The sequence below is a fragment of the Dipodomys merriami genome, unplaced genomic scaffold (assembly GCF_024711535.1).
Source record: "Dipodomys merriami isolate MVZ:Mamm:240054 unplaced genomic scaffold, mDipMer1.0.p SCAF_27, whole genome shotgun sequence".
In the NCBI taxonomy this organism is placed as follows: domain Eukaryota; kingdom Metazoa; phylum Chordata; class Mammalia; order Rodentia; family Heteromyidae; genus Dipodomys; species Dipodomys merriami.
Window position 1 is genome coordinate 12,857,455 of NW_027204159.1, and position 27,589 is coordinate 12,885,043.

At 38.9% G+C, this 27,589-nt stretch overlaps 1 protein-coding gene across 1 annotated transcript in view; it reads right to left on the reverse strand.

The window, feature by feature from the left end:
• Positions 1 to 27,589, reverse strand: part of Prelid2 (PRELI domain containing 2) — a 95,031-nt gene that overhangs the window by 21,333 nt on the left and 46,109 nt on the right. The window lies entirely within an intron of this gene.

Below are 27,589 nucleotides of genomic sequence, written 5' to 3' on the forward strand. Positions count from 1 at the left end.
AAGTGCTAGTAATACAGAACAGGATCCAAACTGGGCCATCTTTCCATTAAACAATGACAATAATTATCTGTTCGGTATTTATGTGTATCCATGTATTTTAAGGCTTTCTTTCCACTATCTTTTTTAACTCTTGTACTCACATGGTAGAGAATATTATTACATTCTACCAGACAGAGGCTGAGTCTGTACATGCCCTGTAAGGGAAGGCACTGAGATTTAAATCTAGGTCAAACTGACTTCAAAGATAGTCTAATCATAACCATTAACATTCGTCTGTAATACCATAATAGGAAAAATAAGTTTTTGCTTTTAACTTCCTTGCATTTTTCTTTGTAAATACTAATGACACAATAACTAATCATATTCTGTGTGCCAAATCCTGTCCTAAACATCCAATGTATGCAATTGTGCCAAATCTTGTCCTAAACATCCAATGTATGCAATTCATGTTACTCTTCACAAGGATTCCATGAACTGATACCGTCATCCTTATGCAGCTGCAAAAAATAGGCACAGACAGTAAGTAGCCTATCCTGGTCAGTGTGCTCTATCCATTGCTTTCAAAGGTAGCCAAAGCAGAAGATCACAAATGGCTCTACTAGGAATAAAACTTAAAATATTTATGTGCAAGTAGAACATATTCTAAAAGCATACTTCAACAAGTCTTATGAAATTTTCTTTGAAGATCAAAAGTCCCTGTGTTCCAGTGACTCATGCCTGTAATCATAGCTACTCAGGAGGCTGAGATCTGAGGATCACAATTTGAAACCAGCCTGGGCAGGAAAGTCTGAGAGATTTTAACTAACCACCAAAAAGCCAGAAGGGGAGCTATGGCTCAAGTGGTAGAACACTAGCCTTAAGAAAAAAAAAAAAATCAGGCACAGCTCCAAAGCCAACCCAGGACCATCATAAAAATTAAAAGAAAATATTTGTTAAAAAATTTAATAGGAGAGATGTACAAGACACTATGTTGAAAAACGAACTTTACAATTTAGGTGGGGGAGTGTAGTGTAGTTATATAGGTGGGAGGGAAGGGATAGTAGGGGAAAAACAAAGGAGGAGGGAACAATGCTTGATAGGAAATGTACTCATTACCTTGCTCTTGTAAGTAACTGTATCTCCCCTGTCAAGTGCCAGTGGCTGAAGTCTGTAATCCTAGCTACCCAGGTGTCTGAGATTTGAGGATCTTAGTTTGAAGCTAGCCTGTACAGGAAAGCCCATTAGCTCCAAAAATTGAAAAATCTTTAAATTTGAGCCATTTCAACACATAAATAAGATTAAGGAATAGAAAAGCACAGTAGATTTTTAACAAATGTTAGTATCTTTTAAAATATCCAAAGCTATACTTCACTAAAGGCCAGTGATCAGGAAAAAATTTTTAATTATAGCCTTTAAATTCATGTAAAGTAGAATATAATATAAGGTTAATTAGCACTGTAATAGCCATTATTTTCTTTCAGTAAAAATTTGGAATAAAACAGAAAAACTGGTCATGTAGAATCTAAAAAGCACAGCTAGCTAAAAATAAATCTCATACAAGAAACAGTAAATTTCCTACAAGAAATGAGAAGAGAGAAGTAGAAGGAGGGGGAGGGAGGGGAGAAAAGGGAAGGGAGGGGAAAGGAAAGGAAAGGAGGGGAAGAGAAAGTAGAGGAGGAGAAGGGAAGAGAAAAAGGGGGAAAGGGTTTGAAAGGAGAGAAATGGAAAGAGGAAAGGGAAATAAAAGCAGGGGAGGGGAGAATATATCAAGTATCCCTGGCTCATGCCTGTAATGCTAGCTCCTCAGGAGACTGCGAGCTGAAAATCACAAGGTGGTACGGGCAAGAAAGTCTATGAAACTTTTATCTTCAGTTAACCACAAAAACCCCAGAAGTGGAACACTGGCTCAAGTGGTAGAAAGCAAGCCAGCCTTGAACAAAAAAGGCTAAAGGACAGGGTCCAGGCCCTTAGTTCAAGCTCCAGGACTGATACAAAACATACATGCATGTGTGTGTTGCATGCGTGTGCACACACACGCACCTCTGAAAATAACAAGGAGAAAATCACTTCAACAAATCTGCCTTCACTGCACACAGTGAGAAGACAGGGTAGCCTCTCTCTGCCTTCCTTCCCTCATCTTCCCACAAAAGGTGGGCACAACTGAAAAGGTCTATCATAAAAGATGAAACTGTACAGTACAATGAGGGGCAGGCCTAAGAACTCATTCACTAGAAAGGAAGGGAAAATTACAAAGAGGAACAGGTGAATACCTCAGAGAACCTAGGAGCTTTTCATTTACATACCACAGGGCTCAAGCACACAGCTGAAGTCGAACTACTGATTGTACCATGAAGAAGCGAAATTGCAATGTATATCCTACAGAAATTAAGAAGAGTGAGGGGAGAAGTAGGTAGGGAATGGGGGGGTAAGAAAACTGAAGAGGTGACATGGATAACGATGCACTGTATTCATAAAATGCTTTGTTAAATCACACCACCTTTGTACAACTACTTAAAAGATAATTTTAGCCGATTATCAGTGGCTCACACCTGTAATCCTAGCTACTTGGGAGGCTGAAATCTGAGGATCGCAGTTTGAAGCCAGCCAGGCAAAAAAGTCTCCATTAGACTCTTATCTCCAATTAACCACTCAAAAACTGGAAGTGGGGCTGTGGTTCAATGAGGCAGAGCACTAGCTTTGAGCAAAAAGAGCTCAGGGACACTGTACAGGCCCTGAGTTCAAGCACCATTACACACACACACACACACACACACACACACACACACAGATTTTATTTATGTTTTTATTGCAAATGTAATGTACAGAGGGGTTACAATTACGTAAGTAAGGCAATGAGTACATTTCTCCCCTTCCCCTAAGTTGTAAAGTTCATTTCTAACATAGTGTCTAGTGACTATCACTGTTACATTGGTTCACCCTTCGTCCCACCATTTCTGTGATTCTTTTCCCCAAATCAGATAAACTTAGATACAAAACAAAGGGTACAGAAGTTAAAAACAATGACAACAGAATAAACCAAAGGGGAGAAAGAAAGAAAGGAAGAAAGAGAGAGAGAGAGACAGAGAGAGAGAGAGAGAAAGAAAGAAAGAAAGAGAGAGAGAGAAAGGAAGGAAGAGGGAGGAAGGGAAGAAAGGAGGGGAGGGGGAAGAGGAGAGGCAGAGGAGAGGGAGCCCAAGATAGTACCCAGCCCTACGTTCAAGGACTGGCACCAAAAAAAAAAAAAAAAAAAGGGAGAGAGAAAAGAAAAGTGAAATTGTATTTCCAATTCAGTTATAGTCAGAATTCTGTACTAACCTCTGAGCTGAGACAACTGAATGACATTTTTCTGGTTTTTTGATCAAACTATAAGTCTTAATTTAACACGAAGAGCCTAGCTGAAGCCAAGCCCAATTCTACAAGTAATATCTTTTATGCACAACAGATTTGTATCTCAAATGAACTTTAGCCCACACAATGTACAGATGAGGCTCGTATTCTTTCTTTTTTGGTATCTCAGTGCAGTCTGGTTGAAACTGTTAAATGGCTTTCAATTCTATGCGGGTTTTGGGTTTGTTTATACAAACCTGATAAAATTTCATGCTGACCACAAATTCCTACATTTTTCATTGTCCCTGTTTTTGAATTCTACACTCAGTAGACTGAGAAAACAGGCTCAAAAAATGAATTAAATTGATTGTAATCTTGCTCCAAAACAGTGGAGAGGACAAAGCTCCCAAATCGCCAGTACTCAGTTGGGTGTAAGAGTATAAAAGCTTTAGAAACAGGTTTCACAGGAAGTATGATGAAGACAAAGGCATTTCCTCTCTAGCCTAACAAGTGTCTTCTTCAAGGTCATCTGAACACGGGATGCATTTGCCTTGTCTCTTTACCGAAGCTCTTTAGGGAAAAGGACTCTCTGCTTTGGGAACTGAAAGAAAATAGTAGTTCAGAGAGTGGGCTCTGAGATCAGAACATCTGGATTCAAATTCCAGCCTTCCCACTTACTGGCTGATGGCTTTGTGCAAATAATTTAACCCTTACAAAGGGTGAACAAATGCAGCAGTGGTATTCACTAGACACTATGTTGAAAATGAATTTTACAACTTGTGGGTGGGGACAGGAGGGAAAATCTGGGAGAGAGTGAGGGAAGGGTAACATTGTCCAAAAAGAAACGTATTCTTTAACTGACTTATGTAACTAATCCGTTTGTACAATACCTTTATAATAACAAGAAAAAATAATAATAATTTCACCTTGTTGGCCTCTATTTCCCTCTTCTATACAATAAAATAATGGGAATAAGAACAGTTCCTTTCAGATAGTTATTGGTAAGACTACATGTTCATAAAACTATTCCATTCTTAGATCATGGCAAACAGGCCATTAGTAATAGCTACTATTATTAAATCTGGTCTGCCCAAAACTTTCCAGAACAGTGCATTATAGGAGTTATATATTTAAAGAAGCCAAAATACCTTTTATTAGACACAAAGTCTCAAACACTTACAAAGGGTTTATAAATGCACTTCACCTTTCATGAATAGGATTATAAGACTGTAAACCAGATGGTTGGTGGTCCCTGCTCCATGAGATTTGGAGATTATAATTCAATGCTAAACCAGGCAAGAAAGCCCATGAGACTCATATCTCCAATTAACCAGCAAAAAGCCAGAAGGGGAGGTGTGACTCAAGTGGTAGTGCACTATAGCAGAAGCTTTCAACAAAAAAAGCTCAGAGACAGAACCCAGACCCTGAGTTAAAGTCCCAGTACTGGCACGAACACATGTGGTGCATGTGCACACACACCCCCACACATATGCACGCACACACACAACTGTAAAAACTCTACCATATGCTTACATAATTTCTGCTAAGTAGTATTGTATAAAAGCTTCTTATTTTAAATATTACTTTATTGCCTCTTCAACCCTTAACCACTTACTTTTGAAATGAGTTATCTCCAAAGCTCTTGGATCCCTACTTATTTTTTAAACTATCAAATCTTTGGATAGGTTTAAAGTCTAGGAGACATGCCAGGTATTGGTGCTCATGTCTGTAGTCCTAGCTACTCGAGAGGCTAAGAGCCAGAAGATCACACCTTAAAGCCAGCTTAGGCTGACTTCAGTTTATGCTTATGCTGACTCCATCTCCAAATTAACCAGCAGAACAGCTAAGATGAAAGATAGCTCAAAGTGGTAGACTATCCTAGAAAGGACAAAGTTCTGAGTTCAAACCCCAGTACTGCTATAAAAAAAAAAAAGATAAAAGTCAAACAAAACAAAAAAATGTAGGTATTTAGGGATTAGGAGGAAAGAGGAAGATATTTTTTAAATCATACAATTTTAGAATTAAAAATGGCTCCCCCTCCCCCTCCCCCACAAGACAATATGTAGGACATGATCTGTGCAACTTGGGGAGGGAGGGGGGTTGGAGGGATGGAAAGTAGAAAAATAAGGAAAAGGGTAACAAGTTTGACAAGAAATGTACTTATTACCTTACTTATGTAACTGTAACCCCACTATAAATCACCTTGACAATAAAATGAAAATTAAAAAAAATTTTAAATGGCTTCATCTAATCTGATTCTACCAAAAAAAAAAAAAAATTGCAAAGCTCAGAGCAGCCATACAAGCACCCTGGACATTAGAGAGCCACCAAGAAAGGCCCAAGCCCAGTACTGCTGATCCCTGAGCCCAGTCTTGCTGGTTTCTGTCTGCTGAGCTGGCTCTTTGCCACACTGGGTACAGACAGACTGTCTCTCATATTACTATGCAAATCATGACTCTAACACATCGAACGCTCAGAAATCCATTTTCTTTCATTTCAGGGGGAAAAACTTAGCGTCCCAGATTCTAGTTTCATAGAAGGCATGTCCAGGAATTGCAGTTGGCTGATTTAAGGGATTCCCAAAAGCTTTACCACTGAGCAAAGTCTATTAAAACCCAGATGAGCCATCAAGGGATTTGGGATTCCTAGGTCTCACAGTCAAGGTAAAAGCATTGATTTAAACTCAGTGGGAAGAAGGGGGGAAAAAACCTGTTATCACTCACTGAATACTCATTTTTCTCCAAAATGCTTTCCCTACAAGGCTGAGAGACTCTAGAGGCACAGGATGGGCCGTGCTAGTGGGGAGGGGGCTACGGGGGAAGACAGCAGCTTCCACAGATTTAACTGATCTAGAAATAAGTTGCTAAAAAGTGAGAATTCTTTGTAATATTCTCATGGCATCTAATGAATAAATATCAACTAAATCAATCTATTGGAGCACTCAAGAGTGGAATTAGAAAGTATTATCAACAGAGGTAAATTTAGAGCTGGGAAATAACCCCTGTGGAACTGAAGAGAGAATATATTTCATCAGTTCTCTCAAGTGGTTCGGGTAATACAAAGAATCTTAAAAGAATGCACATGAACAATCAGAAAATGTAGGTTTCAACATGCAGTTGGCATACTGGCTGCCCTGGTGTCCTTATGCGCATGGCTTTTATTGATTACATGGAATGACAGTTTTATTTGTGCTTTTCCTCTACCTTGGAATTACTGAGTTGAAGTATCTACTCTTCTTTACAGGTGTGGCTACACAAGCATTCAACATTCAGGCTGTCATTAAGAAATTGAGCATCCCTCTGCAGCTAGATCCATGTTAACACAATGTAGAAAGTAATAACAACCAGCTCTACTTTCCTATTGGCCTACGGAAGTTCTGAGAGAGTAAGTCATTCAAGTCATATAAAAAGCCTGACATACCCAACACCAACCAGTAATGGCAGCTATAAATGGGAAAAATTATTTTAAAAGAAAATCTGTCTTAACCCAAGAAGGTATTAATCCAAGAAGCAACCAGAAAAGCACACAAGTAAAAGCCACCAGCCTAACCATATTCATTGCAGCACTATTCACTTCAGCTTTTGGGGGAAATAGGATTCTCACAGGATTTCCTGCCCAGGCTTCAAATTGCAATCCTCAGATTTCAGCCTCCTGAGTAGTTAGGATTAAACACATGAGCTACAATGCCAGCTTCATTGTACTTTTAATCAAGAATATATCATTTACACAATGTTCTGGTAGTGCAATAATTCTTGCTCTAATAGTGTAATTCTAGGTACTTGGGAGGCTGAGAATGAGAGGATTATAGTTCAAGGCTGGACCTGGGCAGAACAGTCTGGGAGACTCCATCTCCACAGAGGTAAGCTGGACACAGTACTATGAACAATGAGATGTACAAGATGCTATGTCGAAAAATGAACTTTACAATTTAGGCAGGGGAGGGGAAGAATGGTAGGAGGAAAACAAAGGAAACAAAGGAAGAGGTAGCAATGCTTGATAAGAAATGTACTCATTACCTTGCTATATATATATAGAAAGCCAAAAGAAGGCATACCACAGTCCAGGCACATGCTAGAGGGAAGCAAGAATAATACTAAATATAACCAGTGAGAAGAGCTGGGGATATAATTGAGTGGCTGAGTGACAACTTAGCAAGTATAAGTCCTGAATGCAAAACCCGTACTCCAATATATATTATTTATAACTAGCATGGTGGTACACACCTGAAATCCCAGCAACCAGCAAGGCAATGCAAGAAGATGATGAGCTTAAGATCAGCCTAGGCTACAAAGCTATTTGCCAGCCAGCTTGGAAGACTGGCCTGCAAAACTGCCTCAAAAAGATTAAAAATTTCAGGGCTGGGAATGTGGCTTAGTGGTAGAGTACTTGCCTAGCATGCATGAAGCCCTGGGTTCAATTCTTCAGCACCACATTAAAAAAAAGTTGGAAGTGGCACTGTGGCTCAAGTGGTAGAGTGCTAGCCTTGAGCATAGACAGGCTCAGGGACAGAGTTCAGGCCCTGAGCTCAAGCTCCAGAACTGGCAAAAAAAAAGATTAAAAATTTCAAAAATTATAATTTAGGGAAGTAGTTTTAACATAATTTTTAAAAGACAGCACAACATAATCTTTACCAACTGTAGGTCTAAATTCCCAAGTATTTTAAAGCTGTTTACCTATAAATTACCATTTTACTTCTTAGGAGACAACCTCTTGTTACAATGCTAGCTATCTAATCCTGAGCCTTATGCATCACAGATAAGAGCTCTAACACTGGGCTATATTCCCAGCCCAAGAAATGCTCTCACTTGCTCTGTTTCTCTCTGTGTTTCTCCCTCTCTGTTTCTCTGTTTCTTTGTTTCTCTGTTTCTCTCTTTCTCTGTGTCTCTCTGTCTCTGTCTCTCTCTCATACTGAGAATTAAACTTAGAGCCTCAGCACACAAGCCATACTATCTAGTTCTTTTTTTTCCCAAATAATGTCTTGTAGTAATTTAGCCATGGTTTGTGGTCATGGCTAACCTCCAACCATGATCCTCCAGTCTCTGATTCTTGAGCAGCTGAGATCACAGGTGCACCTGCACTCCCACTCTGGAACCTCTCTTAATGCCAGTCAATTACTGAGGTTTCACTCCATGCCAGGCATGCTTCACATATGTGACACTACTTAATGCCATTACCCACTCCATGAAATACAACTATGGTCATCCCTTGTTAGAGGAGCAGTTGAGAATCTAAGAAGTAAACTACAACAACTGGAAGCAGTTTCCCACTGACTCCAAAGGCATAACATACTGGCTTCTAGTCCAGGAATTGATACTTGGTGCTTGATTGTTAGGATGTCTATAGTTTATTGGAAAACATTTCAGCACAGACAGTGTAATATTGTGACATGTGTATGAGATCAAGTCACACACAGTCTGCTGCCCTAATGTGAGATTCATACTCCAGGGGCTGTCTGCGAGCATTCTAATCAGCCACCTTACTCTCCAGAAATCTCAATTATCTTTCTCCTTGAAAGATAATTAGCACAGGAATGTTAAAACTGTCAATTTTTGCTGATGAAAAACATGGCTTATTAACTAGCACAATGGATATTAGAAACAGACTCTCTTTAATGCAATGAATGGGACTTACTATAGAGATAAAATTCTAGACATGTGTCCATCTTTGCATGATCAGGGTACAAGTCTCAGCCAAGGAAGACCTTCCCTTCATCATTAGGGATGGCAACCCATAGTCCAGACCTACACAGTCCTATGATGGGCATCTGGTTCAGAAGATGCTAGCTGCCTGATACTATCTGTAAATCATCTGAATATTTCCTTTGGAATATGGTCTATTCTACCACCAATAAACTACTCATGCAATTCTTGGTGAGAGTACCCAAAAAGATGGAGACATAATTGAATGTACAGAACCAGTCAACTAAACCAATACTAAAGGCATAGTAGTATTGGAGAAAATAAACTGATCGTGAGTTTGGTATGTTCAACTTACCCTCATCAACTAATTAGTAATTACAATTATTAATCTGTAACTAACAGAACTTAACAACTGTATGTATACAACTTGGCATGCAAATTGGCTTAGGTCAGTGTGGTGGGCAGCTTCTGAAATGACTCCCAATGACCTCTGCCTCTGGGTATTTATGCCCTCGTGTAATTTGCCCTTGAGTGTGGGCTGCATCACTAACTCACTTCTAAAGAATAAAATGAGAAAACTAAAGGGATGTCATATCCACCGCAGGTTAGAAAAGCTGTGAGGTTTCACCTTGCTCTCACTCTCTTCCCCTCTTGCTTCCATGTTGGGCAATGCTCTATTGGAATTGGAGAGGCCTGTGCGGCAAGGAGGCCAGCTAAAGCCAGTACCAAAAACAATGTGAGTGAGTGTGCAATTGAACCTTCCCCATCAAGCTTTTGGATGAGTTTTTAGCCCATGCTAACATCTCAGTTACCTCTTTTTGAAACTTTGGAGTCAACGCAACTAAGCTGTGCCCACACGCCTAATCCACAAAACAGGTGTCACCCATCCCTTGATGGGTTTCATGTTCTGTGGACAGTTTGGACCCATGATGGCCAACAAATGAAATATCAAAATGCAGAAAACATACTAAGGAGACATTACATTGGGTGATAAGTATGTATTTTGACAAGCACATTCAGAAAATCAGATTAAGGCCTGTCACTGACAGCTTATGCCTGGTAATCCTGGAGATCATGGTTTGCTGAAAAGTCTAAGAGATTATTTTCCTTAATTAACTACCAAAAAGGCCAGAAGTGGAGCTTGGGGTCAAGTGGTAGAGCCCTAGCATGGAGCAAAAATAACTCAAGGACCATGCTTGGGCCCTGAGTTCAAGCCCCAGGCCTAGAAGGAAAAAAAAAAGCAGGAAAATTCTAATGAGATTCCATCTCACTCAGGATGAAGAAGGCAAAAGACTCATTTCAAATTGACCCCTGTAGAAGACAACTCATCATGACATGAAATATTATCCCCGATTATCTATGTACCTACCTACCTAGCATCTATCTAGCTAATCTAGTCACATGCATACATAAATCATAGTTTGATTTGAGCATCAGCCTAGAGTGCAAAAGCTAAGGTATAGCACCAAGGCCTGGAGTTCAAGCCCAGTACCTGTGTCAATGAAATAAAAACACACAGATTAAGGAAATAGAACAATCTGAAGGAAAACAGGAACTGGTAGGAGTCTGGGATACATGAAAGGCTTAATATTTCTGCAACTCTTCTCTTCTATGAGAAGAAGAGCTGGTAGGAACCCAGATTAGAGGTAGGTCAAGATCTCAGACCTTGAGCATCAACACAGAAGAAAACAAAGAAACTGCCTACACTCTCTGGGTATGATTTTTTAATATATTCTTTTCATTATCACCCTGCTAAAAAGCTTTTGTAAATATTTTTCCCCTAATTGTTTCTTTTATGAATTTTTTTTTTTCTTTGGTCGGTCATGGGGCTTGAACTCTGGGCCTGGGCCCTGTCCCTCAGCTCTTCAGCTCAAGGTGAGCACTCTTACCACTGGAACTACAGCGCCACTTCTGGTTTTCTGGTGGTTTATTGGAGATAGGAGTCTCGCCGTCTTTCCTGCCCGGGCTGGCTTTGAACTGTGATCCTCAGATTTCAGCCTACTGAGTAGCTAGGATTACAGGCATGAGCCACTGGCACCTGGCCTTTCATGAAATTTTAATACCTTAGATATACTTATTAACTATTTATGTTCTGTCCACACAAAAAGCATATGTTTGGGTCTAAAAACAAGTTTTTACCTCTTTTGCTACTGTTTCTATTGAGAAATCATACTATATACCACAATGAGCAAAACTTTCTTTGGGGACTTTGGCTCTCACCTTTCCAAATCAAACAAAAATCCCTACCAACCCCACCCCAAAATGAATTCCAGACCAAAACCCAACATTCTTTTTGGTGAATAGCACATGGTTACTGACAAGTTTCATATTTCAGTTTTCCAAGGTGGCTCAGGAAATAATACGGGAGATAACCATCTTGTCATGCAAGCGTTCTTTTTTTAGCCTAGTTTGTTCTGTGCTCTGGAACTACTTACTACAAATACTGTGGAAATGTAGACCTCTCATTATGCAATCACACAAACGTGCTTTCTTTTCAAGTTCATGAAATACATTTGCAACGTGTGATACAATAATTTCTTCTTTCAGCCACTCTTCCAGCAAGGCCCCATTATTAGTTCCATTATTATTCTTTACTATGCTGATCAGAAGGTTGAAGCAGAGACAGATGGAATTCAATGGCCTGTGAAATATTTGTCATGGAAACAATACGGTCAAGTCAAACAATTTGAACATTGCTTTGAAGGTCTGGCATGGACATGCCACAGCTAAAGAATCTGAACATGTCACTTCTTTAGGATGTGTGCTTGTAACTCTACAAAAGCCCTGTTTAACAATGCAAATAATCCCCTGGGGCTGAGAAAAAATGGAGAGATATAATAAATGTAACCGAAAGAGGAAACTGCAAATCCTGCCTAGTATTTCATGGCAAGATTCTTGCAAAATAACTGTATTCATTCTTTATTGCTGTGTAATGAATTGTCCCAACTTTACAACTTAAAACAACACATATTTAGTATCTGTTTCTGTGGACCAGAAGTCTGGATAAAAATTTAAATGTAGGGGCTGGGAAGGTGGCTCAGTGGTAGAGCGCTTGCCTTGCATGCCTGAGGCCCTGGGTTCGATTCCTCAGCACCACATAAGCAAAAAGAAAAAAGCCGGAAGTGGCGCTGTGGCTCAGGTGGTAGAGCGCTAGCCTTGAGCTGAAGAGCTGAGGGACAGCGCCCAGGCCCAGAGTTCAGGCCCCACAACCGGCCCCCCCCAAACAAAAATTCTAATGTATCTTTGTGAAGCCTCTCAGATTGGGGAATGCACGGTATGGCATACTCAATAGTGTGTGGTCTCTGTGGCAAAGAACTTAGTGTATCTGCATTCACTCTTGTATAGAACTGAGAAAGGTAGTAGTAAGGGTACAATTCATTGCTGTCATGCATATGGAAAGACATCTAAATTTTAAAAAAGAAACAATGTTCGATTCTTGCCACTTATATCAACATAGGAGTCTAGTAGTTAGGCAAGAGGGGGGAAAGTGCATGATATTCAAATAGGAAAACAGTGAAATTCTTTGCTGATGACATGATCTTATATATTAAAATCCTTAAAGACTCAGCCAAAACAAAAACAGAAAAAAAAATGGTTAGAAACCAGGAGCTGGTAGCTCATGGCTGTAATCCGAACTACTCAGGAGGCTGAGGTCTGAGGATCATGGATCAAAGCCAGGGACAGGAACGTATCATGAGACTCTTATGTCTAATCAACCACAGAACACTGAAAATGGCACTGTGGCTTAAAGTGGTAGAGTGCTAGCTTTGAGCTGAAGAGCTCAGGGACAATGCCCAGGTCCTGGGTTCAAGTCCCACAACTGACAAAAAAAAAACTAATCAGAACTAATAAATTCAGTAAAGTGTTGAGATAAAAAGTAAATATGCAAAACTCAGTAGTATTTCTGTACACTCACAACCAACTGTCTTAAAACAGCTTTTCAAAACCATTTGCAAAACTTGTCCAAATTTAAAAACATTGAAGTTAGACCCTGCACTCTATCAGACCACAAGGGAATAAAATTAGAACTCAACACCAAAAGCCACCAAAGAAACTCCTGTAACATATGTAGACTGAACAACACAAGGTTGAATCACCAAAGGGTCACTGAAGAGATTAGAAAGGAAATTCAAATATTCATGATATTCAACAAAACAAACACACAAATTACAAGCTCCTCTGGGACACATCAAGGGCAGTACTCAGACACAAGTTTATAGCTTGGAGTTCCTACATCAACAAATTGGACAGATCTGAAACAAACAATTTAATGAGACATCTGAACCTCCTTGAAAAAGAGCAACAAGCTAAACCTCAATCCTGTAGACGAAAAGAAATGATTAAAATTAAATCAGAATTAAAGAAATTAGAATCCAAAAAAGCATAGAAAGAATCAACAAAAAAAGAGTTGGTTCTTTGAAAAAAATTAACAAATTGACAATCCTTTAGCAAATCTTACCAGAAAAAAAAAAAAGAGAACACCCAAATAAACATATTCAGACATGAGAATGGAAACATCACCACAGAAACAACCAAGAAGATTATAAGGGAATACTTATCAAACCTTTATGCTAGTAAGGATAAGAACCTGAAAGAAATGGACAATTTCCTACCAAATATCAACATGCCAAAACTAAACCAAGATGAGTTAAACCAACTTTACAGACCCATATCAACCATCAAAATATAAACCAATAAGAGACCTCCAATCTAAGAAAAGCCAGGTCCAGATGGAATTTCTACAAGGCCTTCAAAGCAGAGCTCAGACCAATAGTCCTCCAACTCTTCAATGAAATTGAAAGAGAAAGTTCACTACCGAGCTCATTCTATGAAGCCATCATAACCCTCATCCCCAAACCAGGCAGGGACTCATCAAAGAAAGAGAATTATAGACCCATTTCTTTGATGAACATCCTTGCAAAACTTCTCAACAAAATGTCGGCTAATCGACTTCAACAATTCATCATAAAAATCACACACCATGATCAAACAGTATTAATTTCAGAGATGCAAAGCTGGTTCAATGTATGCAAATCAATTAATATAATTCATCACATCAACAAGAGCAAGGATTAAGAACCACATGGTTATCTCCACAGATGCAGAAAAAGCATTTAACAAAATCCAATACCCCTTTATGATAAAGGCTCTGGAAAAACTAGGAATCCATGGAACATTCCTCAATACAATAAAGGCTGTATATGACAAACCTACAGCCAGCATTATTCTTGGTGGTGAAAAAATAAAGCCATTTCCTCTAAAGTCAGGAATGAGACTAGGATGTCCACACTCTCCACTTCTCTTCAATTTAGTATTAGAATGCCTAGCTACAGCAATAAGACAAGATGCAAACATAAAGGGAATCAAAATAGGGAAAGATGAAGTAAAACTCTCCCTCTTTGCAGATGACATGATCTTGTATTTACAGAATCCCATGGACTCCACTCCCAAATTACTCAAGCTGATTCAAAACTTTAGCAAAGTAGCAAGGTATAAAATTAACCGTCAAAAGTCAATGGCTTTTTTGTATGCCAACAATGAGAAGAGCATAGCTGAAATCAGGAAAGCAACTATATTCATAACAGCCCTGCAAAAAATAAAATTCCTAGGAATTAACTTAGCCAAAGAAGTGAAGGGCCTCTGATGAAAACTTTAAAAACCTGAAAAAAGGAAATCAAAACAGAACTTAGAAAGTGGAAAAACCTCCCATGCTCCTGGATTGGAAGAATCAACATCATGAAAATGGCAATACTTCCCAAGGCTATTACATATTCCATGTGATAACTACCAATATTCCAACCTCATTCTTCAAGGAAATAGAAGAGGCAATCCAAAAATTCATATGGAACAATAAAAGACCCCAAAATAGCAAAAACAATCCTTAACAGAAAGAACAGTGCTGGAGGAATATCAATACCAAATTGCAAGCTCTACTACAAAGACATACCAATCAAAACAGCTTGGTACTGGCACAAGAACAGACCTCAGGACCAATGGAATAGAATTGAAAACCCAGAAATGAACCCACAGACATATAGCCATCTAATTTTTGCTAAGGGAGCTAAAAAAATAGACTGAAGGAAGACAGCCTCTTCAGTAAATGGTGCTGGCAAAATTGGTTAACTACTTGTAGAAAACTAAAGCTAGATCCTTATATATCACCCTGCACCAGAATCAACTCCAAACAGATCAAAGGCCTTGGAGTCAAAGCAGACACCTTGAAAACATTACAGGACATACAGGAGAAACCCTAGGTCTCCTTCACACAGGCTGGAATTTTCTAAAGACACCAAGAAACACAAATCAAAGAAAGGTTGGACAAATGGGATGGCATGAAGCCGCAGAGCTTCTGCATGGCAAAGGACATAGCAAGATCAATAGAAAGCCCACTGATGGGAAGAAGATCTTCACTAGCCATACAATAGACAACAGCCTCATATTAAAAATACACTTGGAACTCAAAAAATTATATACCCCAACAACAAATCCTCAAAGAAACAACTGCCCAATAAATGAGTGGGCTAAAGACTTAAAGAGAAATTTCTCTGAAGAGGAAATAAGAATGGCCAATAGATACATGAATAAATGCTCAACCTCTCTAGCCATAAAAGAAATGCAAGCCAACAAACAGAACCTGTCAGACAAGTTGAGGTTAGGCGAAATGAACCCCAAGATAAGGATTCAATTTTTTTTTCCTTTCTTGAGATTGTTTCCAACATATTTATGAGATGATTTCTTTTTTGCTTTGTATGTACCTCCCCCAGGGTATAAGCCCTGCTTTCACTGTATTTGATGTTGATATAATTTGTGGAAGGGAAGGGAAAAAACAAACTGTTTAAATAGGGTTACAGGTGGACCCATTACAACAATGAGATGTACAAGATGTTATGTCAAAAAATGAACTTGAGGGCGGAGGCTGGGAAGGGATGTGGAGGGTAAACAAAGGAGGAGGCTGCAATGTTTGATAAGAAATGTACTCATTATCTTGCCAATGTAATTGTAACCCCTCTATACAGTATGTTCACAAAAAAAATGAACTTGACAACTTTGGCGGGGTGGAGGCATGTGGGGAGTGGGGGTTAGTAGGGGGCTGTAGGGGTGGGGGTAAAGAGGGGAAGAAATGGTATGGGAAAACAAAGGAGGAGGCAACAATGTTTGATAAGAAATGTACTCACTATCTTGCCCATGTAATTGTAACCCCTCTGGTATTTTCTCAATTAAAAAAAAAAAATAGAAATGCAAATCAAAACAACATTGAGATACCACCTCACCCCAGTTAGAATGGCTACAATCAAGAATTTAACCCCTGCTTTCACTGTATTTGATGTCGGTATAATTTATGGAGGGGAAGAGGAAAAACAAATCGTTTAAATAGAGATACAGGTGGACCCATTGCAACAATGAGATGTGTAAGTTGTTATGTCGAAAACGAACTTTACAACTTTGGTGTGTGGGGGGGAGGGAGGATTGGGGGGGAGGATGGGAAGGGATAGGAAGGAGAAACAAAGGAGGAGGCTACAATGCTTGATAAGAAATGTACTAATTATCTTGCCCATGTAATTGTAACCCCTCTATACAGTATTGTCACAATAAAAAAATTAAAGAAATGAAAAAAAAAAAAAGAATTTAATAACAACAGATGCTGGAAGGGATGTGGCCAGAAGGGAACCCTACTGCATTGTTGGTGGGAGTATAAACTTGTTCATTCACTTTGGAAAGCAGTATGGAGGTTCCTCAAAAGATTCCACATAGAGCTCCCCTATGACCCAGCAATCCCACTTTTGGGCATTTACCTAAATGATCACAAACAAGACCATACTAAAGCTACCAGCACAACTATGTTTATCACAGCATTATTTACCATAGCTAAGATATGGAACCAACCCAGATGCCCCTAGTAGATGAATGGATCAAGAAAATGTCAGATACATACACATACACACACACACACACACACACACACACACACACACACACACACACACACACACACACACACACACACACACACACACACACACACACACACACACACACACACACACACACACACACACACAATGGAATACTATGCCTCCATCAGAAAGAATGAGATCGCCCCATTTTAGGAAATGGAAACACTTGGAAAAATTATATTAAGTGAAATAAGCCAGGCCCAAAGAAACATAGGTCCCATGGTTTCTCTTATTTGCAATAACTAATATATGTCTGGGACAAGCCGAAAAGGTCAAAAGCTATGTACATATGACCAGATAAGATGATGTTAAGTGAAATGAACCCCCAGATAGGGATTCAAGTGGTTTTTTTCTTTCTTTCTATTGTTTCTGATGCATTTATAATGTACTATGTGATTTTTTGTTTATTTGTATGTTCCTCCACCATGGTATAACCACTGTTTTCACTATATTTAATATTGGTGCCCTCCATCTTGTATATTATACACTTTTCTAATTATGGGAGGGGAAAAAACAAAATGCTTAAATAGGGATACAGGTTGACCCATTGTAACAATGAGATGCACAAGACACTATGTTGACAACTGAACTTTACAATTTAGGCATGGAAGGGGTGGCACGTAGTTATGCAGGTGGAAGGGAAGGGATGGTAGGGGAAAAACAAAGGAGGTAACAATGTTTGATAGGAAATGTCCTCATTACCTTTTTCATGTAACTGCAAGCCCTCTGTACAGTATTTTTCAAAAAAATGTATTTTAAAAAACAACTTGCAAGTTATAAAAATACACTTAAAAATAAATTAACCAACCAGGAATCAGTGACTCATGCCTGTAATCATAGCTACTCAGGAAGCTGAGGTCTGAGAATAGTGATTCAAAGCCAACCTGGACAATAAAGTCTCTGAGACTCTTTTTTTTTTTTTTAACTTTTCTTTTTTTTTTTTTTTTTTTTGGTCCGGTTGTGGGGCCTGAACTCTGGGCCTGAGCACTGTCCCTCAGCTCTTCAGCTCAAGGCCAGTGCTCTACCACTTGAGCCACAGCGCCACTTCCGGCTTTTTTCTTTTTGCTTATGTGGTGCTGAGGAATCGAACCCAGGGCCTCAGGCATGCAAGGCAAGCGCTCTACCACTGAGCCAACTTCCCAGCCCACTCTGAGACTCTTATCTCCAATTAATCACAGAAAAAGCCAAATGTGGCACTGCTTCAAGTGGTAGAGCACTAGCCCGGAGTAAAGGGAGCTCAGGGACAGTACCCAGGACCAGAGTTCAAGCCCCAGGACCATCAAAAATAAATAAATAAATAAATAAAGTTTAATTAATTAACCAAGAAGGTCAAAGATTCCTCACTGAAAACTATAAAACCCTGATGAAAGAAATTAATGATCATAACAAATGGAAACCTATCCAAGGTTCATGGATTAGAAGAATTAATATTTTTCAATGTTTATGTTATCCAAAACCATCTTCAGATTCCATGCAATCCTCATCAAGACTCCAATGGCAGTTTTCATAGCAATAGAAAAATAATCCCAAAATTTTTGTGAGACCACACAAAAAAAGCCAAAGCAATATTGAAAAAGAACAAACTAGAATGCATCAAATACTTGATTCTAAATTACCTGATACAAAATAAACAATAGGAATCAAATAGCATGGTACTGTCACAAAAATAAACACATGAATAAATGGGCCAGAGCAGAGACCAGAAAAGAACCTACACATTCACAGTCACTCAAATTTAACCAAAGGTGCCATCAGCTTCATAATGGGAAAAGAATGGTCTCTTTAATCAGTGGAGTGGAGACTACTGGATAAACACATATAGAAGAATGAACTTGTACCCCTACCTCACACGTACTAAAAAAAAATCAAATCAATAACCACTGAAGGTGTAAGTTTCAGAAGCTGAAACGACTAGTAGCAAACATAAGAAAAGATTCATGATCATGGCCAGGACAACAGTTTTCAAGATTTAACCATAAAAGTACAGTCAAAAGAAAAGCAAAAATAAACAAAAGGGAATGCATTTGCACAGCCAAGGCAATAGTTAACACAGCGAAGACATGAGCTGCATATGGAGAAGTATTTACAAAACCTCCTATCGAGTCTGAAAAGGAATTAATATCTGAAATATCTAAGGAAATCAAACAAATCATCAACAAAAGAAATTTTAAGGAACCAAGGACCTGAATAGGTAATTCTCAAAACACGAAAAATGGCCAATCAATCTAAAAACTGTTCAATATCATTAATTGAAAGTATAAGGTGTAACTACGATGACACAGCATCTCACACGTCTCAGGATAGCTATTATTAAAAAGATAAAACCTAATAAGTGTGGCACACATGTAGAACAAAGGAAACATCTGTACAGTGTTGGTGGAGATTTCCTGAAGCACTACAAGTAAGACCACTGTAGTGGTAGATGTATCTCAGTGATAGAACATTTGTTTAGTTTAACATGCATGAGGGCCTGGATTTGAAACCCAGCACTGCAAAAATGAAAAAATAAATATAAAATAACTACTATAAAATATAGCAATACACTCATGGGTATAGATCCAAATAATCTGAGATCCATTCATCAAAGAGACACCTGCATACTCAATTTAATGTGTCTTTTTAAAAATAAGTTTTTTTTATTGTGCAAATACTGTACACAGGGGTTACAGTTACATGAGCAAGGTAATGAGTACATTTCTTATCAAGTATTGTTGCCTCCTCCTTTGTTTTTCCCCTACCATCCCTTCCCTCCCACCTCCTAAAGAACACTCCCACCTCCCCCCCCACCTCTCACCACCGACCCCAATCCCTTCCACCCCCCCCCAACCTAAATTTTGTAAAGCTGGTTTTTCAACATAGCTTCTTGTACATCTCATTGTTGGAATGGGTCAACCTGTATCCCTATTTAAACAATTTTTCCCTTCCCCTCCAATTATACCAACATCAAATACAGTGAAAACAGGGGTTAATACTGTGGGGAGGGACATACAAAGCAACAAAAAAAAATCACATGGTACCTTATAAATACGTTAGAAACAATAGCAAGAAAGGAAAAAATAACACTTGTATCCCTATCTTGGGGTTCATTTCACTTAATGTCATCATATCTGACCTTTTCTGCTTGTCCCAGACATATAGTAGTTATTGCAAATAAGGGAAACTATGGGACCTATGTTTCTTTGGGCCTGGCTTACTTCACTTAATATAATTTTTCCAAGTCTTTCCATTTCCTAACAAATGGGGCAATGTCATTCTTTCTGATGGAGGCATAGAATTCCAGTGTATATCTATATATACCACATTTTCTTGATCCATTCATCTATTGAGGGGCATGAGTTGGTTCCATATCTTAGCTATAGTAAATAATGCTGCAATAAACATAGTTGTGCTGGTAGCTTTAGTGTGGTCTTGTTTGTGAACATTTGGGTAAACGCCCAAAAGTGGCAGCTCTATATGGAGTCTTTTGAGGAACCTCCATACTACTTTCCAAAGTGGTTGAACAAGTTTATACTACTACCAACAACGCAGTAGGGTTCCCTTCTGGCCACATTCCCTCCAGCATCTGTTGTTATTAGAGTTCTTGATTCTAGCCATTCTAATTGGGGTGAGGTGGTATCTCAATGTTGTTTTGATGTGCATTTCTTTTATGGCTAGAGAGGTTGAGCATTTCTTCATGTGTCTATTGGTCATCCTTCTTTCCTCTTCAGAGAAGTTTCTCTTTAAGTCTTTAGCCCATTATTTATCAGTTGTTTCTTTGAGGATTTGTTGTTGGGGTATATAATTTCTTGAATTCAAAGTATATTTTTGATATGAGGCTGTTGTCTGTTGTATGGCTAGTGAAGATCTTCTTCCCATCAGTGGGCTTTCTATTGATCTTGCTAGCTATGTCCTTTGCCTATATAGAAGCTCTGCAGCTTCACGCAATCCCATTTGTCCAACCTTTCTTTGCTTTGTTGTGCTACTAGGTCTCTATTAAGAAAATTCCAGCCTGTGTCAAGGAGACCTAGGGTTTCTCCTGTTCCATCTTGTAATGCTCTCAGGGTGTCTGCTTTGACTCCAAGGTCTTTGATCCATTTGGAGTTGATTCTGGTGCAGGGTGATAGATAAGGATCTAGCACCATTTTTACCAGCATCATTTACTGATTTCTTCCTGTCTATTTTTTTTTCCGCTCACTTCTCGAAGATTCTGTGACGATAGGTCTGTGGGTTCATTTCTGGGTTTTCAATTCTATTCCATTGGTCCTGAGGTCTGTTCTTGTGCCAGTACCAAGCTGTTTTGATAAGTATGGCTTTGTATTAGAGCTTGCAATTTGGTATTGATATTCCTCCAGCACTGTTCTTTCTGTTAAGGATTATTTCTGCTATTTGGGGTCTTTTATTGTTCCATATAAATTTTTAGATTGCCTCTTTTATTTCCTTGAATAATGAGGTTGGAATATTGATAAGTATCACCTTGAATTTGTAGATAGCCTTTGGAAATATTGCCATTTTCATGATGTTGATCCAATCCAGGAGTATGGGAAGTTTGTTTTTTTTTTCCACTTTCTAAGTTCTGTTTTGAATTCCTTTTTCAAGTTTTTAAAGTTTTCATCATAGAGGTCCTTCACGTCTTTGGTTAAATTAGTTCCTAGGTATTTTATTGTTTGTGGGGCTGTTATGAATGTAGTTGCTTTCCTGATTTCAGCTGCGCTCTTCTCATTGTTGGCATACAGAAAAGCCATTGATTTTTGAGGGTTAATTTTATACCCTGCTACTTTGCCAAAGTTTAGAATCAAGTTGAGTAATTTGGGAGTGGAGTCCATGGGATTCTTTAAATACAAGATCATGTCATCTGCAAAGAGGGAGAGTTTTACTTCATCTTTCCCTATTTTGATTCCCTTTATGTCTGCATCTTGTCTTATTGCTGTAGATAGGCATTCTAATACTAAATTGAAGAGAAGTGGAGAGTGGACATCCTTGTCTCATTCCTGACTTTAGAGGAAATGGCATTAGTTTTTCGCCACTAAGTATAATGCTGGCTGTAGGTTTGTCATATACAGCCTTTATTGTATTGAGGAATGTTCCATGGATTCCTAGTTTTTCCAGAGCCTTCATCATAAAGGGGTGTTGTATCTTGTCAAATGTTTTTTCTGCATCTATGGAGATAACCATGTGGTTCTTATCCTTGCTCTTGTTGATGTGATGAATTATATTAATTGATTTGCATATATTGAGCCAGCTTTGCATCCCTGAAATGAATCCTTTTTTGATTGTGGTGTATGATTTTTTTGGATGAATCGTTTAAGTCGATTGGCCAAAATTTTGTTGAGAAGTTTTACATTGATGTTCATCGAAAAATGGGTCTATAGTTCTCTTTCTTTGATGAGTCCCTGCCTGTTTTGAGGATAAGGGTTATGATGGCTTCATAGAATGAGTTCGGTAGTGAACTTTCTCTTTCAATTTCATTTAAGAGTTGGAGGAGTATTGGTGTGAGTTCTGCTTTGATGCATACTCATTTTTATTGCAGGATTATTCATGTTAGCAAAAATAGAGAATCAACTTAATTGTGCCCAGAAAATGGTTAAAGAAAGTGTGGAATTTGGCCAATCACTGGTGGCTCAAACTTGTAATTCTAGCCACCTACAAGGCTAAGATCTGAAGATCACAGTTTGAAGCCAGTCCAGGTAGGAAAGTTTATGAGACTCTTATCTCCAATTAACCACCAACAAACTTGAGGTAGAGCTATAGCTTAAATGGTAAAGCTGTAGCCTTAAGCAAAGGATCTCGGGTTAGTGCCCAAGTCCCAGGTTCAAGCACCACAACCAACAAAAAGAAAGAAAGAAAAGAAAATGTGTCATATATACACAATAGAATAAATACTATTTGACCTAAAAACAAAGGATTTGTCATTTTGTTTATCCATTTAAATGGATAAACCTGGAGGACATAATGTTATATGAAATAACTCAGGCACAATAAATAAATACTTATGAAATCCCATATGAAATATGAGATCTAAAATTCTCTCACAGAAGGTGGTTATGTAGGTTGAAGGTGGTTATGTAGGTTAAATTGAGTGAGGGGGGAAAGAGGTTGTGGATTTGAATAGAGGATGTGGAAGGCATTCGGCAAAGGATACAAAGTTGGACTAGAGAAATACATTTTTGAGAAATACATTCAGGTATGGTGAGTGTAATTAATAATCATGTACTATAAATTTCAAAATTGTTTAGAGAATAATCTTCAAATATTTTCACCACAAAAAATATAACTAAGTAATGTGATAAATATGTAAATTAGGTTACTGAATCTTTCCATGTTGTATACATACATCAGATCATACACCATAAATGCATTATAGTTTATCAGCTTTTAAAAATTAAATCTTTTAAGTGGCTCCTCAGAAACTTTACCATATTATTACCATATAATTCAGTTATTTTATCTCTGAGTATATACCTAGGGGCTAGGTTCATGGCTCAACCATAAGGTCCTGAGTCTAAACCCCAGTTAAACCATTATAGAAATATAATTGATATATCAGTAACTATCTCCTCAGCCTGTGCCAGTCTGGAATGTAGAGCACCTGTCATCTGGACAATATCAGAGGCCATGGGCTCCAAACATAAGGCAGGACATGCTAAGTACACAATGGCCCATCCAAGCAGTATGGCCCCCATTCCTCTGCCCTACTCTAACTTCCCCCATCATAACTGAGATCCTTAGCTGTACCTTTGTTCATCCTCACTGTACAGCATTCGCTGAATCAAGCACACACATGCCTACAGTGCAGAGATTGTGCCTCAAACAGGATCAAGAGTGACTCCAGAGTCAGGCTGACTTTGGTTAGAATTCCACTGTACCACTTTCAAATTCCATTACCTTGAGAAAACTGTGGTTGCCACTTGGGTCTTCCATTTCCCTACACATAAGACTAGAATATAAGGAAAACAATTCTTCTCCAGCAAAGCAGACCAGGTAATGGGTGGTAAGCACAGTGCTTCGATCTACTAAGGCCTTCTAAGCGGGAGCTGTATTATAATTCCTTCTGCAGCAGTGATCACAGTGCCCAGCACTGAGCACCAGGCAGGGCTCCATGTTTCCAGCATCAGTTGACATCCATACTCATTGTATGTCATGCTTACCACCCAGGGCTAGATGTCCCAGCGTCAAAGCTGCATAAACCAATCTATTTATCTTATTCCTACACATTTCTCCAGTATCCTACCCAGTGTCTGGCACACAACTGATATGGGAAAAGTCCTTATGGAGTTGAAATGAATTTAAAACTCCAGTTGTATACATTATATATGTTCACATGACTATGAAAGGAAAAAAATAGAACAACAAAAAGGAAGTATGACAACCAGGTGTTAATAGCTTATGCCTATAATCCTAGCTACTCAGGAGACTGTGATCCAAAGGATAAAACTTTGAGGCCAGCCTGTCAGACACTATCTTTAAAACAGCCAAAAAAGAAAAAGAAAATATTGTTAAAAAGGAAGTGATCAGGATTTTTTTAATACTTAAAGCAAATATGCTAGAAAATGGAAACAAGAACTTTATTTTCTTCAGTTAAAAAAAAAAGAAAGAGAATATGTTTTGTATACTTGTTCTGGGTTTTTCAATTTATCAAAAAATAACTTTCACACATATATATGTGTGGCACTGTATTAGGATTCTTCTTTTGTGGATGAACAAACACAGGACAAGGGGCTACAGAATCTTGTACCACAAAAGCAAAGGGAGGAAGTAAGTTCAGAACTGCTGTTATTTCTGGGGCACAACTGCCAGCCGGACTACCCAAGGGAAATCTGTTGGCCACACTGTAGGTACCAGGTGTGTAAAAAGCCAACATGTGAGTCAGAAAGGTCTGTGACTTGCAAGCTCCCTCACAGTAAAGGGAAAGAAACAGAAGCAATTGAACAAGTCCCCAGAGCCACACAAGTGACTTGTTTGAGAATCTGTACTTAGAGCCAGATTATAATTTACAAACAACATGGAACAATAGTTTGTGAATGCCTAGTTTTGCCTTTACAGGAAAAAAAAGAAACAAAGAAAAGATAGCTATCATAGCTCATCTTTACCATTACTAAACAGCCTCAGGGATAAAGTCCTAAAGTGAAAATAAAATCACCTAACACATTCTCAGGGGCACCTGCTAAAGCCATTTATGCAGGCTCAGCTGTGAAGGTTTTCAGGAAGTCAGGCTAGTACTGGAAACATCTCCCCAGGATACAAGAGAAAAGACACTTTAGCATGAGTGGCTTCTAAACCTGAAAAGCTAATTAAACTTAGCCTTTTCGGAAAGAAAAAGTAAAATTAGGAAAAGGCAAAAGCCTTACTTCTGAGCATAGTAAGAAAAATAGAATAAACAGAAATCACTGGAATTTGTCACTTTAAAAAGTCACTTGAGGGGCTGAGAAGGTGGTTCAGTGGTAGAGTGCTTGCCTTGCATTCATGAGGCCCTGGGTTTGATTCCTCAGCACCACACAAGCAGAAAAAGCCAGAAGTGGTGCTGTGGCTCAAGTGGTAGAGCACTAGCCTTGAGCTGAAGAGCTAAGGGACAGTACCCAGACCAGCGTTTCAGACCCCACAACTGACAAAAAAAAAAAGTCACTTGATTTTCATTTTTCAGTTATGAATCTTGAACTCAGGGCCCAGCACTGTCCCTGAACATTTTTGCTCAAGGCTAGTGCTCTATCACTTTGAGCCATAGTGCCATTTCCAGTTTTCTAGTGGTTAATTGGAAACAAGAGTCTCACAGACTTTCCTACCCAAGCTGGCTTCGAACTGTGATCCTCAGATCTCAGTCTCCTAAATAGCTAGGATTACAGGTGTGATCCACCAGTCCCTGGCTTGATTTTTTTTAATCCAGTTAATATTCATCAGAAACCAAGTATGGACTTCACTGTAAATATTTCCTTTCTCTTCTTTTCTCTTCATTTTGGCACAAAACATATTGAACACTGTCCAAGGTACTACAGGTTAGGAATTAGGATTCAGATTAATGAAACTAGCTGGGCACCAATGCTCTTGCCTGCAATCCTAGCTGCTCAGGAGTCTGAGATCTGAGGATCACAGTTCAAAGCCAGCACAGGTAGGAAAAAGTCCATGAGACTCTTATCTCCAATTAACAACCAAAAAAACTAGAAGTGGCTCAAGTGGTAGATCTCTAGCTTTGAACAAAAATGCTCAGAGACAAGGCCCCGGCCCTGAGTTCAAGCCCCAGGACCAGTACAAAAAAAAAATTAAATTATTTTTTTTTAATTGCACACACACAAAGCTGGGCACCGGTGGCTCACGCCTGTAATCCTAGCTACTCAGGAGGCTGAGATCTGGGGATCTTGGTTCAGAGCCAGCCCGGGCAGAAAAGACCATGAGACTCCTATCTCCAATAAACCACTAGAAAACCAGAAGTGGTGCTATAGCTCAAATGATAGAGTGCTCGCCTTGAGCTGAAGAGCTGAGGGACAGCGCCCAGGCCCAGAGTTCAAGCCCCATGACTGACAAAAAAATTGTGCACGCACGCACACACACACACACACACACACACACACACACACACACACAACTCTCTTCTTACAAGGAACATTAAATGTACTGTAGAAACATTGGAGAAAAAGAAGACTTCGGAAACATTTACCCCTCTCATCTGCTCTTTATCCGAGAGTAACTCTCAACTCTGATCCATGGCCATGGTGAACGTGCCATGATTTCACCAACACTCTATATAAAAAATATCCACTTGGACAGCGAAGACTCACATCCCACTATATATAGCTTCAAAAGCATAGATGACAAAACTTCAGAGAAGGAGACATATTACTTTACAGAAGAGCTGAAGATGGAATCCCATGGAGGTGGTTGGCAGCTTTCAGGTCATCAATCTTCCTGAAGCCTGCCAATCTTGCCAGTCTTGGAGCTGTACAAGAAGCAAGCCTAAAGTGGTTTCCATTACTTGAAGCCAAAGAATCCCAACAAATACAAGCGTCATAAAGCCACCACACATTCACATAATGCACAATAGGACTGTGAAAGCCTTAGTTCTGAGAAGGTAAGGTTTCTGTCAACGGAGGGCTATCCAGTAGAACAGCAGGTCAGGAGGTAAGTCTTGTTAAGGGAAGATGAGGGAGTGAGTTCAGAGTCCAGTTCTATGACTTGGGCAATCAATTTAGCCCACTAGCAGTACATGTCTAGCAAAGAGTGGGTGTTCAAGATGTATTTGGGAATAAGTAGACAAGCCGTTACTCACATATTGAGCACACTTAACTCTTCAAGTCAATTGTCATTAATAAAATGAGAAAGCGAATCACTTTGGTATCTCATGGAGTCAACATGTACACAATCACTGTATGATTAAAAATCATGAAGAGGTTGAGATTGGTGGGCATATCAAATGCGGATGTGCTTATGTTAACTGAGCAATATTTATCTATCTAAAGTGGAAGTTGGCAAACCATAGTACTCAGACCAAACTCAGTCCACTGTCTGTTTTTATAAGGCCAATCAGATTAAATGATTTTCATAAGAGAACACTTGTAATCAATTTGATAAGAAAAACTTTGAACCCTAATTTGGCTTTTAAATGCTATTGCTTCCCGCAAAAGATGCAGAGGCTTATTTTATAAAATTGCATATTCTATTATTATTATTATTATTGATGCAAATTCAGCTAGGAATGTAGAAACATACTCAGCACTGTAGTAG